Raw genomic sequence first — 12,630 nt, 5'->3', positions numbered from 1 at the left:
CCTTGTCTCCCTTTGGCTCTATTTCTCTGGATCAAACTCTGATCATGAAAAATAAGTCCCAGTCCCCAAAATAGGTGCCAGTGCCCATCACCTGCATTCATTGGCACAAATAGAGCACTGGTGTCCTGAACACTTTGAACACTTATTTGATTGGCATGAGTTTACAGATAAACTCCTGTCTAGCATTTCCTGTGTCAAGAGGAAACAAGGGTCAGTTATGGTCTCGCCTACTTTTAGTTTTTAAAAAGGCATGCATTACAAGGCTGTCTCTGTTATCAATATAGTCCATTGTATGTGGATATTTGATTGACAATGCTTTTGTAGGGCATTTTGTAACTGTTCAGGCAATGCCCTGTCAATCAGAAATCTTACTCAATGATCCTTTATTTTATATATATCGTTATTGTTTTTAACCACCAAGCAAGATTCCATGCCTGTACACAATGAAAACATCTAAACATAAAGACATACGTCAAATTACATTTGTCTACCAGAGAAACAAAGAATAAAAAGTCAAACATCCACCATATCTACTCATGTATCTGATCCATGTTCTCCCCAGGCATAGAACGCTTAGTCCAAAGCCTAAATTCAGGGACCTAAGAAAGGGGGCTATCAGAGTAACCCTAAACACAAAGTTCTAACTAAACAGAAGCCTATCAAAGCTAACAGATGCATCCACAAGGGAAGTTAAGAACACATCAATCACACATCCTTTCATGGAGAGAGGGGAGGGAAATGGGGTAAAGAGGGGGTTCCATATAGCATATACATCCATCAGTAGCCTCTACACAGTTCAGGATATAACTGTCATCATACCTCTTTGAATACTTCTTATTGGTCATTTAAAGTACAAATCACTTCTCATGCAAAGCAGTGTCTGAGAGTGCTGTAGGCCATTCTTCCACAGATGGCAAAGCAGCAGACCTCCAATGTCTTAAAATACAACTAGTGGCAACAGAAGTGAAGTGTCAAGCCATGTCCTTGTGTGTCGTGCCCATGTGTCCTGTTAATAGTGGTTTTCCAAGGTATTAACAAAAACCGAAGTTTGAAGTCCATGGGGTATAACCCTCCAACACTCTTTTGAGTGCCAACATGTTTCAGCTTCCATTTATCAGCCACTAAGGGTCCAGGCATTCTTGAGGATCAAAAAAATATTGCCCCAGAATTAGTATTTGTGTATCTTTCCCCATTTATCATCCTTTCCCTATTGTCTCTGGACAAACAACATACAGCATAAAACATGCAATGAGTCTACTTACCCTCAATTCTTTGCTTGATTAAATGTTGCTGTAAAATATATCACAAACATTACTTGTGGGTTCATACCATTGTTATATATCAGCATGAAATGTAAGTTTTGAAAGTCAGATGAAAATATTTGTGGGGAGTAGACAAACATTCAGGAAAATGCAGTGTTAGATCCCAATACAATTATACATGCATTTTGTACGTGACAACATGTAACATAAAGTCCAAACACTCACTGTGTTTCACTGCACACAGCATAGCAAGTCATGAACGGTGGAAAAAACATTACTGTCGTTTTGTCTTACCCTATTGTGGGAAACTGCCGTGAGACATAGGAAGAGGGGGATATGCCCCTCTAGTCACACATTTTAGGGGCATTAAGCGGTTAGTAAGGTCATAAGAAGTCATTGGTACACCAAAAGGCAACAATAAAAATGCTGCCTGTTGTCCCAGGAAGCGTCGTCTCCATAGTGCATAGTTTGCAGTACTCGTCATCAAGGGTGCCATGTCATCTTTAAGCACCTGGCTGCAGCACCCAGTCTCTTCTTGTCTGCCAGTGGAATAGCAGCGGGCGTTCTTCTTCAACATGATTCTGCGCGCCCCATATCACAGCACGCAGTGTCATCAACCTGCGTCATGACGCAATGCACACTGCCTCATGGGAATCGCAGATCTATTCACTTCTCACATTGAGAACCCATTCATTGAACCATACATTGAAAAAAATGTGTCTCCCCATGCAGCACTTATTACATATTTAGCAGCTTTGAAATGATACTAATCCTTGTGAACCGCATAAAGTGTTACCTCACCTGGAACATATTTTGTACACATCGTGCAGGAGGGATTGAGTTGATCAGTTTTGCTTGTCAACTGCCTTATAGATAAAAGCTATTCACTGGAAGAATGTTAACCAAATTAAATAGTTAACATGTGTTGGTATAACTATGGTGGTATAAGTTATAAAAATATTTCAGCCTTGATTCTCGAAAACGTAATTATTTTGCTATACATGCTATGATACACTGCATATCAGTGACCATGGTGAGAGGGCTTTGTCACTACAACCATCGCCCTACCCACATAGAGCCACAAAGACCAGGATAAGGTCATTTGTGGTGGAGTCCACAAGTTTTGTTATGTAAAGGCAGTCTATTTGCCAGTAGGGGCTGTCCATCTCCTAGTAGGTCAATACTGCACCTTATGTTCCAGTATATAAAGTACTATACATACCGTTTGCCCCACTAAATCAAAAGTGGATTTAACACATGCCATTTAAATGATTTCATAGGATGTCATCATTGAGAGCCACAATGTCTGTTCGGACTCAGTACACCCACCTTTGTCCATGTCCAGAAGGGTTCTCACCATGTTGATACTGGTGGTAATTTTTTCAATTATTGTCCAACTTAAGTTGTTTTGAGAATGGCCCTAGGTCAAAAAAAGTGCAGTCGTTCGTGTCGGTGTCGAAATACATAGGCACCTGATGTTGCTTCGGTGCTCAATGATTCCAGTGGTCACCTTTCTTGAGGTCATTTCTATATACTTTACTTTGCGCTGCAGTATTAAATGTCGTGTTTAGGCATATTGTTTTTTAAAAGCTTCACAATGCCAGCAAAGGTCCTAGAATGATGAGCTGTAAAATATATGCTACGTCGAAGACTTTATATTCTGCTTGGAAACACACAGCAGAACAACTTTGTTGCCATGGCGACTATATTTTAATAAGCGACATTTCCAGTTGGATAGAGCTGAGCAAATAACATTGCCAGCTCCCAGCGCTACAAGATAAATTCCATTAAGAAGGGTCAGAGCAAAATATATTGCGGAGATTAATCCTGGGTGTCATTATTCTTTACTGCCAACAAATAGAAAAGGCAATAAAGGGAAATATTAAAATCATAATTTCTTTAAATAATGTAACTCACAATATGCTACAAAAATATTCTGAAAAAATATATCCAAAGCCAATGTAGGGTGTATCTCTCTGCCTGCCAGCTAAAGAGCACAGAATGTGTTTTTATCTAGAAAAATATTACATACATATGCGCATATATTTAGGTTTTTTACCACTTTTTAAGTTTCTGAAAATGGGTACGGTGAAGATAAATGATGATGTCATAGTTATTGATAAGTTTATGTTTGTTGTATATCACTAGAGGTAATAGCCCGCGATTTTAATCTGTTTAAAAAGGTGCAAAAAGGAACACTGCTGATAAGGTTACACTGCATGTGATGCTCTGTATTATATAATGACCTTTTAAACACTGAGGGGCAGACTTACAAGCTGTTCACCCCGTGCCAGTGCACCTGCTGCACCATTCAAATCAAGTTCCTTTTAACTACAGGGTAACTGCAATTGTGACTGCATGTTTAGTAATCAAATATAGCAATATTATGTGTTTAGAGGTGTTCTGACAACTTTTGGTCCCGGTGGTACTGCACCTGCTGCACCATTCAAATCATTACCCCGTTGCCTGCAAGGTAACTGCACTTGTGGCTGTCTGTTTAGTGTTAATATATAGCAATATTAGGTGTTTAGCAGGGTGCCTAGAGGTTTTGGTCCTTGACCTACTGCACCTGCTGCAGCTTTCAAATCATTTCACTTTTAATTGCAAGATATCTGCAATTGTGACTGCCTGTTTAGTAGTAAAATATAGCAATATTATGTGTTTAGAGGAGCTCTGGCAACTTACGGGCATGGTGCTACTGCACCTGCTGCACCATTCAAATCATGAACCTCTTGTCTTCTAGGTACCTGCACCTGTGACTGCCTGTTTAGGAACAGCATATAGCAATATTAGGTGTTTAGTAGGGGGCTTGGAGCTTTTGAACTGGGTGCTACTGCACCTGCTGCACTATTGAAATCATGACCCTAGTGCTTGTTAGATAACTGCACTTATGACTGCCTGTTTAGTTATAAAATATAGCAATATTTGGTGTTTTGCCGAGGTATGACAACTTTAGACACCAGTGCCACTGCAGCTGCTGCACCATTTAAATTAAGCCCTTTTCTACCTGCACAGTAACTGCAATTGTGACTGTCAGTATAGTAGTAAAATATAGCAATATTAGGTGTTTAGTGGGGTGCCAGAGCTTTTGGTCCTTGGGTCACAGCACCTGCTGCACCATTGATATCATGAACCTATTGTCTACAAGGTAACTGCACTTGTGACTGCCTGTTTAGTTTTAAATTATATCTTTTGGCCTTGGTGCCACAGCAACTGCAGCACCCCTGTCATACATTTTCAGCAGTCTTAAAATTGTCATCTTATGAAGCGCTAAGATCAAATGGTGCGCACAAGGGAAACAGGAAGCCTTTAAATGGAGTCCATTTCCTGGTGATGTATGGAAGCTCTGAGTGGATATAAGTCATTGCACGTTTTGCATTTCTCTACAGAGGAGGACATTGGAGGTCATGTTATAAGCCATTGATTGTTTCTGGTTTTGAGAATAGATTTGAGTGGATGTTTCACCAACTTGAAAAGACCCACCATGGCAGTGCAGCCAGTGGCAAGCACATATCTCCCTCTCTCCTCTCTACCAATGCCCCTCTAACTCTCCAGGTTGTCAGGTCTGCATTTAGAAATTTCAATAAATGGTAAGCTTTTGCTCTCAGAGATCAGGAAAGCCTTAATGAAACCAGAGTTAATTTAGGATGGAAGTAACCTATGCTAAAAGGGATCTTTCCAGAAAACATTTTAATACTTTGAGTCAGCTATCTGGAGCGGGAAAACAAATTCATCACTAAAATACTGATATCGCTAGCAATTTTCCTCTCAGAATGAAGTGATTACAAAAAAATTATTTTGCTTATTGTATATTACACTGTTCTTATCATATATTTAACCTTGTCTTAACACTGTTTTTGTTTACATTACTTCCAAGACTCTTCTTTTCCTTTTCCACTTTCTTCTCCTCCTCTCTCCCTCTTTCTTCTTCTCTCTTTCCTTCTTTCTCTTTCTCTTATACCTAAAAGCTTTTAAAAAAGCATTTTCTCTCCTAGTACAGTTTTTATTCTATAAGGATATTGTTATGACATTGTTTCTCACAACACGCTTTGCTTTCCTCATATCACTTCGCTACATGACTTTGTACTGATGTTTTACATTGTTTATTAATTCAATAAGGCATTCTAAACTTAAAAAAAGAATGAAGTGATTACATTGAAATAGAGTTTTCCTAGCATGTCTTGAAGTACCACATGTATTCCTCATAGGTTATGTGACGTTATGGATGATTGATATAATATTGATTACAACAATATCGTTATGCAGAAATAGTGTGTCAAAATTATAATTTACAAAAATATTGTTTCCCTATACTTACAATGATAAGTGCAAAAATATTGAAAACAAAATATTGTTTCACACTAATATTAAAAAACATAAACAAATATTTTGAATTGATTTAGAGTCTGTAGAACCGAGTAGCGGCTGCTATTTGATTGAAAAAAAGAAAAAGAGTAACAGGATATTTATGTGTTTGTTTACAAGTCAATACATACATTCCAATCTTTATTTCGGTCATTGGCCATAAAAGATAAACAATACACATATACAATCACAATAAATCAGTACATTTAAACAATATAAAACATTGGAATTGCATAATGCTAAAAATACTTTAAAAACTATGAATCTTAAAATTAGGAGGACACCAGCGCCTTTAAAATGCGATTACGGGTGTGCCAGACATTAGTAAAAAATTTTGTCAGTGCAAACACAGTTGGGCCTGAGACATCAGATTTTAAAATCCTGTACATTGGGGCATATTCCCTACAGCCCATGTTTCTAATCAATGGGAGAAGCCAATATTTCCTCGCAACCCTATAGGCTGGGCAAAAGAGGGCCACGTGTAAATCAGTTTCCTCCGTGGCGTCACAGGCCGGGCACTGATTTGTGTTCGGAGGTGATGACCAGAAGCTGGTAAAAGACCGAAAGGGCAATGTGCTGTATCTCCATTGGAGAAACAGCTTTCTGGCAAGCGCAGGGGAAATAGCATCCAAAACCCCCTCAAACCTATATAAGTCCTTACTTTGTAAAAATACAGAGGATAATGACCCTTCAGCCTGGCCATCTAGGACCCTAGCTAGTTTTTGTTCATGGTATGCATTAGCCAGAGACCTTTTGGAGATGTTTAGTGCGGCACTGGCAGGATCAGTCCATAAATCCGGGAGCCCTATTTCCTTTTTTTTTTTTTTTTATCCCTGCTAGTTGTGTTCTAATTTGATCAATATTGTTTTTTGATTGGAGTGTTGCATCCGCCAATTGTGATTCCAAATTTAATAGTTTAGAAGTCATATCCTTATTCTGATTGCGATTTTCTGTATTGAGCCTGTATATATACTGTTGGACACAGCCTCTGATACTACACTTGCAAGTGTCCCATACAGTATTAATACTCGCTGTATTAATATTTAGCTTAATAAACTCTTGTATATGATTTTTGATCGATGCGATGAATGATTGGTCACTCAATAAGTGTCTAGGAAAAGTAAATTTTCTTGCTTTTGCTTTCTGATTGTCAATGTTGATTTCCATAAGGAGAGGATTGTGATCCGATGTTACTTTGGGGCAAATTTCAATCGTGCACTTTTCCAAAATATTTTCTGAAGCCCAGATCATGTCGATCCTAGAGCATGATCTGTGCGGGGCAGAGTAATAGGTATAACCTGGCGTCTTTGGGTGTTTAGACCGCCATATGTCTCTAATGTTGTTTAATCTAGCCAATTCTAGAATCGCCATTCTAACTTTGTGCATTCTTTTAAAATTCCTTGGCCCCGTAGAATCCATTTTATAATTCATCACACAGTTAAAATCACCGGCAATAATAGTTTCCCCTTCCCATTCTAGTAATTCTATGCTTAGATCTTCATAAATCTTAGGTTTATCAATATTTGGGCCATAAACCACACAGAATACTAATTTAGCTTCAGCCCCTTGAATCTGTGCTATTGCCCATCTGCCTCTATTATCAGTCGCAGTCTTTATTGTATCTAGTTGCAGTGTTCTTTGTTTCAAAATAGCAACCCCCCTAATGGTCTCATTCAACGAGGTACAGATAACCAATTCATAACCTAATTGTGTAAGCCATTTTTTATCCTGGTATTTTATATGAGTTTCTGACAACAGCACTATGTTCGGATTATACATTTTTATCTCTTCTTTTACTAGGTTCCTTTTACTCTTATTGTTTAGGCCATCTACATTCCAACAAAAAATTCTTAGCTTAAGCATTTATTAATTATTAAATTCAAATATAGTAAAATCCTATTCCTCTTTGTATTAAGCGTCCTTAACATTCCATTGTCACCTTCTCTAAGCCAAAATAAAACGTCAAAACTTGCAAACACATTTTTCCTTTTGATCACCACCCCCCACCCCTGACTTCCGTTGCCACCCTTGCCCTTGTGGCAACCCCACCCCCTCCCTTGCTGCTCTCTGTTTCTAGGGGGGGAGCTCCCCTCTAGCATAGCTGCCGCTGGAGTGGCAGCTCTGTGAAGAAGCATGCATGAGTGGTTGCTCAAACCTAAATTGAATCGTACTTTAAGTACCTTTAGTGACTATATTCAGTTCACATTTCGGAGTATCACAAAATACCAGTCTATATTAGAGGGGAAAAAGAAGGTAAAAAGAGAAGAAGAAAAAAAAAAAAAAAAAACCAAAGAAGAAATTGTACATACATATGCCTGAATCTAACCTGCCTGAATTAGAAATTAGAAAATAGCAAAAAGGACACAAAAGGAAAAGAGCAAAACAGGTATAGCACTAGTTCTCTTTTTCTTTCTGCTTTCTTTCTTCATTATCACATGAGAATTTTTCCAAGCATTGTTCCGCGGTTAGAGGATCAGTGAAAAAAGCCACTTGTCCATCCCGGATAACTTTAAGGCGGGCAGGTTCTTGTAAATAGGCCAGGCATCCTATATTTTTGAAGGCATCGATTAGTTTCCGGAGCTCCCACCGTTTATCCATAGTTACTTTTGTTAGATCAGACTTCACAAAAAAAGTAAAGTTATCAACAGTTACCGGATTATTTGGTTTAGCTTTTAGTGCAACTGCTTGTCTCAAAAGAAAATTGCCAAAATAAATCAAAAAAGGTCTTGGGAACTTGCTATTAGTGTTCTTTTGAACTAACGGTAGTCTGTGTACCCTTTGGAGTTGGGAGTCCCAATCCCAATCTGCGAGATCCACAAAGGCCCTTTGGAAAAGTTTGACCACAAAAGCTCTCGGGTCTGACCCCTCAATACCTTCCGGTATTCCAAATAATCTTAGATTTTGTCTTCGGGCCCTATTTTCCAAATCTTCCACTTTGGTTTCCAATAAGGTCAATCTAGAGGTGTTTTGTTTAATAGCTGAGGAGGCATGATTAAAGTCTTCTTCCACCTCCACTATTCGTGTTTTAATGTCTTCTATTTCTTTGCTGATTCCTCCTAGGTTTTGGCAAATGTCTCTCATAGTTCCTTGAATTTTAGTGTTATCCTCTCTCAATTGGAGGTATTGTTGTTGACTCTCAGCCCTCTGCTCTAGCAAAGTCTGCATAATTGCCTCCATTGATATGCCCTGTGGTGGTATAGAATTGAAAGTATGAAAAGAGCTTGGTTGAGAGGAGTTCCCGTCTTGCAAAATAGATCCTCCAGGTATTGGTTCATGCGAGTTTGATTGTGAGCTTGTTGGTCCTGCAACAGAAGAGTCCAGTTCCATTACTTCTCCTGTATTATTTTCAGAGTTCTTACCATTTAGATCTAATTGTATCTGAGTTTTTCTCAAGCTAGTTACAATAGTTTCCTCGGGGACGTTTATCTCTTCACTATTTGAATCCAGCAGCTCATGATTAAGTTCCATACTTGGTTTCTTAAGCCCGTTTGATATAATTTGCAGTGTAGAGATATCTAGAGCATCAGTAGAAATAAAGGAGGCTCCAGGGGTCTCTGCATGTGTCTCTAGATATGTCCCAACATTTGAATCATTGTTCTCCTCTTCAGAAACTAAGATCGTATTATCTGAGACCTCTTGATTCACAGGAAATGCACTTCCATTAACATTGGTTAGGGGGTCAGTAGGTCTGTCCACATTTAAGCTTGTATTGTTGCTTGACTTGTCCTCTTGATGTATATTCAGTTGCCCATTGGACTCATCCGGGCTAGCCCCTGAGAGTCTTAGGGCCATATTTTTTACTCCGCCTTTAGCTTCTATCCACCTTCTCAACGGACTATCATCCATTAGACGACTTTTTTTATTTTCCACCATATCTTTACCTGTTACCTTTAAGAGGAGAAGTTTTTGCTTCGTTTTGACCTTTCTTTTAGTTTTTTTCGGTACCAATTTTTTGTTAGTTTTATTAGTAAACAATTCAGAAGTCTCATTGTTCCCATCTTCTTCTTCTGATAGTTCCTCATATTCGACATTTGAATCTTCGCCTGTCTTAGTTCCAGATTCCTGACTCAAATCAATTGCTCCTTCCTGCTCCCTATCTTTTGGCTTATTTTTATCAACTTTCTCGCATATGGTACTATTAATATCAGGAATCTCGGCACCTCCCCCTATATCTTGTAACATTTGTGGCGATTTGTTGGTTAGATCAGTCTCGATATTTTTCTGAACCAGCTTTGTTTCATTAGTTCCCTTAATTTCTTTAGTTGCAGAGTTTATAGTCTCCTTGTCTATAGGTACTTTATCAGATCCTTTCTTACCTTGAGACCTCTCAGTGGTTAGCCCAATATCTTGGATACTGTCCTGCGTTTTTATCATTGCCTGTTCCACTCCAGATATTTTACCTTGTTCTTTATTTCTGGCATATGCTTCATCGTTCTTATTATTATTTTTACTTTTATTTTTATCATCCTTCATAGTTTCATTGTTCTTATCCTTTCCGACAGACTGCACCTCTGATACATTGAAGTCCATTTTTAGCACACCCTTGGCGTCCCCTTTAGCAGCTATGGAGGAATCATTCATCTTTTCTGAACACAAACCCTTATCAGCATTGCTAGTTCCAAAGATATTCGAACCTGGGTTATCAGTTACCTTTACAGCCATTTGGCTAGTCTCTTTCTTATCCCCCAGGGTGCTTACCTCCGTTATTCCTACAGCCACCGCAGTTATAGTACCTGTAAGTAGTTTCTTAGGTGCCAAGGCGGTCTTCTTGGATCTTGTCTTACGTGAGGACATCGATTCTTGCCCCACTGCTGTTTCTGCTGTTTCTGTCTGCTCTGCTGATTCTGCTGGTTCTCTTTCCCCAGCGCGTCCTTGCTGCCGTGTTCCTGAAAGAGCTCTCAGGTGTGTACTCCGAGTTACCGCTCGGAACGCCCAGCTGATCGTCAATGTAGAGGGCAGTGTAAGGCGGGCGTAGCTCGCTGCACGGCTCTGGGAGCGAAGCAGGCTCCTGCCGTATTGCAGCAACTCCCACAACATCGAGTCCGCCAACCGGTAAGCGCCGATACCAGTCTCCAGCCGATCTTTTCTTATCTTTTCACGCGAGTAACAGTTTACCAGCTTGCCAAGTCATAAATCGCCAGCAAGTAATTCAAACCTCCTTCTCATTCCTCCCTTACTCCGCTCTCCGTTCTACGTCCTCCGTTAAGCCTTTGTTTGAGAATATCTCATTCCTTTGTTTGTTCGTAGCGCCATGAGCAAACCACACAAGCAGCGTCTACACACGGCGGCGTTCAGCCCGCCATCTTGACTCCTCCCCCGGGAGCCCTATTTCCATACAAATACATTGGATGTGTTTAATCCAGGGGATCCGGAGCGCTTTTGGGTGGGTCAATAGTTCCACCAATTCCGCTCTATAGGCTGCAAGATCGTTACTACTCCACAGCCTACGCCAGAAGGCTATGGGTCTCAAACCTATTTCGTCGGCTATTGGTCGTAGACCCAGATCAAGCCTCAAGGGGAGGAGCGGGGTGCTGGGCGGAAGCGCAGCTATCTGTCTGATGAACTTATTCTCCGTTAGTGACAGACTACGGCAAGGTGTGTGTCCCCACAATTCCGCCCCGTACATGGTCGCTCCCCTGGCCTGGACCTTGTATATCTGGATGAGCGACCCCAGCGGACGGTATGAGGAGCCAGTCATCATCCGGGCGATGCCCCCGGTAGTTTGTGTCAATTTGAGGTTCGCCCTGCTCTGATGGGATCCCCAAGACATGGTTTCATTAAGGCTCACACCGAGGTATTCAAAGGTGGCGACTCTCTCGAGCCGTGCTGCTCCCAATAACGGGTTCGGCCGCAGTTTGTGGCTCGGATTCAAAACCATGAACTTGGTTTTGGCCTCGTTAATTTCTAGCCCCCTGTCAGTGCAGAAGGCCACAAATGAATCGAGGATCCTCTGTATCCCCATAGGGGTTTTGGATAGCAGCAGGGTGTCATCTGCAAACATAATTGCAGGCACCCTGCTGCCATTCAATTTGGGGGCGTCGGTGTAGTCAATGGCATTCAGGTGGGCGATTACCCCGTTAACGAAGAGGCAAAACAGGGTCGGTGCCAACACACAACCCTGTCTTACCCCTCGGTCAACGGGGAATCTTTCAGTAAGTTCCCCAGACCTCCCACACCTCACTCGAGCATAATTATTGTGGTGTAGCCTCTGCAAGATTCATAGGATGTCCGGAGGAATGCCCATCTCTGCCAGGACGCTCCAAAGTTTCTCCCTGGGCACCAGATCGAAGGCGGCCCGTAAGTCCACAAAAATTGTGTAGAGACTACCGCCCTCGAATATTGCTGCCCTCCAATAGATGATGTTCAATCTAAAAACCTGGTCCACTGTGGAAACTCCCTTCCTAAATCCCGCCTGATAGGGACTAAGGACACCCACCTCTTCCACCCAGTCCTGGAGTCGATTCAGCAAGACCCTGCCAAACAGTTTCTGTGCTACATCAATTAAACTGATGGGTCTGTAGTTGGCTGGGAGGAGGGGCGAGCCCTTTTTGAAAATGGGCACCACCTCCGCCCCCAGCCAAGTACTAGGGATTTCCATGCCGCTAAGAACTCCGTTGAAGAGAGCGGTAAGGTAGGGGGCCCAGACAATGGGCTCCTGTTTAAACAGGTCCCCGGGTAGGCCATCCAGTCCCGGCGCCTTACCCGAGGCAAGTCCTGCTATGGCAGCAGTGACCTCACCCAGTGTTATTGGATCCCCTTCATAATCTGGCCAACCAACCCCGGTATCAGCGATAAATTCTCCCGGCTCAGAGCTGTATAGGGACTGGAAATGTGCCTGCCATACCCCTGGAGCGATGTTTGGCTCAATTGCCGATTGGAGATTTCCCGACCCCCCACTCACTATCCTCCAAAACAGGCGGTGGTCTTTGGTCGCTAGGGCCTTAGTAAGTTCTTCCCACTGGTTTTCCTCCCATTCGGCCTTAGCGTGGGCAACAAGTTTCTT

This window comes from Lissotriton vulgaris, chromosome 4_1, assembly GCF_964263255.1.
Source record: "Lissotriton vulgaris chromosome 4_1, aLisVul1.2, whole genome shotgun sequence".
Taxonomy (NCBI): domain Eukaryota; kingdom Metazoa; phylum Chordata; class Amphibia; order Caudata; family Salamandridae; genus Lissotriton; species Lissotriton vulgaris.
The sequence above is the reverse complement of the archived record's forward strand: the minus strand, read 5'-3'. Positions refer to the sequence as shown.